We start from the raw sequence: 2,340 nt of genomic DNA on the forward strand, positions 1-2,340 counted from the left end.
CACATTGTTGCATGACAAATCATTTCCACTAACCACTTTGGAGCAGTCTGTTGGTTTGTCTGCTAAGCTCCTAGTTACTGGGAGATCACTTGAAGTTCTGAAGTGTAAGACATCATCCACAAGATGTCTGTGAACAATTATTTTTGCACTTGTAGTTCTCTGCAGTTAAGTGCTTCTGTTTGGAAATGGGAGAATTCTCCAATTTGTGAAGTAGAACTAATATTTATCCCTCTTAAACTAGCATGTAGTCCTTGCTTCTCATTGACTACTAGAACTATGTTAAATGCTACCAAGAAGCATTTGTACACTGTATTTTCTTGTTAGAATGCATTATGTAGCACCTGTCCAGTGAGGGCTGAGGCTTAGGTGAAAAAGACACATCAAACCCAAAAAAAACCAACAACCCTACAACTGAAAGACTGAAGTATAGCTTTTTGTTCTGGAAGAAATATTGTAACGATTATTCTTATCATAGAAAATAATTTTTCATCTCCTGACATTATATATTTCATATTAAAAGTTCTCTTAATCATACCTGTTAAAAAAGGAATGCCCAGCATACTCCACATGCTATTTTCTGGAAGTGATACACCTTCTGGTGTTTCTCTGTAGGGAGAGCTGGAAAATATTGGAGGGAATCAAAATCAAAATATCATGAACTAGTTGTTTATTCTGTAATGTCATATTTAATAGTGAGTATTCCTGGTCTTTTGATGATCTTGATTTTGTTGGGGCTTGGTTTTGTTTGTTTGGGTTTTTTAATAATAATTTTATTTTCCATATTGCAATTTTTTATTTACAAAGAAGTATTATTTTATATAGGAATAAAATAATAAAGTATAGAATTATGTTAATATGATAATACTAATACAACATATTGATTTTATTAATTATCTAGGAATATTTAATAACTAAATTACATTGAACATAAATTGTTATAGTAATCTGTTAACATTAACTAATGACTATATTAAAAATAATCTGCAGAAGATTATTTAATTCAATTATTTCATGCAAGTGTTTATTTGAAAGCTATTGCACAAAGGATGGCATAAAATGGTGCCTCCAGACATGCAGGCAATTGCTGAACAGCAAGCCTACTCTGCAAGTTAAGTTCTTACCTTTGGGCTCGCACAGGTAATCATGTGATTCCCTGGCTTAGATAGGTACCACATAGTGCTGATGCATTTTCACAGAATCAGCCAGTCACATATGAAAGTAGGTGGGCAAGAACCAGAATAGGTTTTTAGGGTTTTCTTTTTCTTTTCTCATTGAGTTCATTGGATATAGCATGTCTTCTGATTTAGTTACCTTTTGCTGTTCAGAGCTGTAACAGGGAAATGCTGAAAAAAAATCTTGTCACAAGGTAACAAGAAGGCTCATTAGAAAACAGAAATCATGTCACCTGAAGTTACAATTACTTCCAACTATTTTTAATAGATCCAAGCATAAATAATTAATAAAATTACATATGTATGTTTAATGACAAATAATAACAATATGATAAAGTGTTAAATGCCAAATACTAATAATTAATATTAATTATTCAGAATTATTATGAAGGAGCTTGAGGTATGATTCTTATGTAAATTATAATGAAAAGCAGAAAAAAAAGAATTGGAAATGCATAAGGCATATTTTTTATATCTATATATATACTCTACATATGCAAAATACATAAATCCTTAAAATCCATAAAAATACTAAAAAACCTGTTATTTGAAATACATCTATCCAGTCCTTGTAGATTGGAAGCACATTCTTATCTTACAAGAACTATCACTGTTTGTCACTGCATTTCTAATGTTTTTTTAGACATGAATTAAAAAACAATACTACCAACAAAAAAACCAAATTACTTGAAAGCAGCTGTCTCAGAAAGCACAGTTTTAAAAAATTACTATAATTTAAGTAGATCCAGAGGTGCACAAGGTCAGTTCTAGCCTTTTACAACTTCAATTCTTTCCAGTTATTGTACATTTAGTATAGAAAATTGAGACTAAACTTGCTTCCTAGATTTTCTGATGTTCAGAACTGTCAGGTGTAGATCTCCATAAATACAAAACATACCTGGAAAGAAGTATCATGTAACAATCTCTTCATGGACTTAGACTGCATTTCTGCAGAGCAAAATTAAACATGGAGACTATTAATTGCATCTCTTCAGTATTTTCTCTTAAAACCCCAAAGATACTTCACAATGTAACTTCAAGGAGTGAAATAGTTAATAAAATTGTATTTGCTTTAAAGAATTGCTTGGAAATGTAAGGCTCTATAGATACATTGGCAAACGTTATGCTTAATCCAAAGTTATTCTGAGCCTGAAATCTTTAGCAATTT

The 2,340-nt window shown here is 31.2% G+C and overlaps 1 long non-coding RNA gene across 1 annotated transcript; it reads right to left on the reverse strand.

Moving 5' to 3' along the window:
- Positions 1–490: 490 nt before the first annotated feature.
- Positions 491–2,121, reverse strand: LOC129782818 (uncharacterized). The gene is made up of 3 exons (XR_008744944.1): positions 2,071–2,121; positions 1,122–1,355; positions 491–618 (listed from the first exon to the last, which is right to left on the reverse strand). It is a non-coding gene; the product is annotated as an uncharacterized LOC129782818 (long non-coding RNA).
- Between the last annotated feature and the right edge of the window lie 219 nt (positions 2,122–2,340).

Source organism: Falco peregrinus, chromosome Z (assembly GCF_023634155.1).
Source record: "Falco peregrinus isolate bFalPer1 chromosome Z, bFalPer1.pri, whole genome shotgun sequence".
Classification (NCBI taxonomy): Eukaryota; Metazoa; Chordata; class Aves; order Falconiformes; family Falconidae; genus Falco; species Falco peregrinus.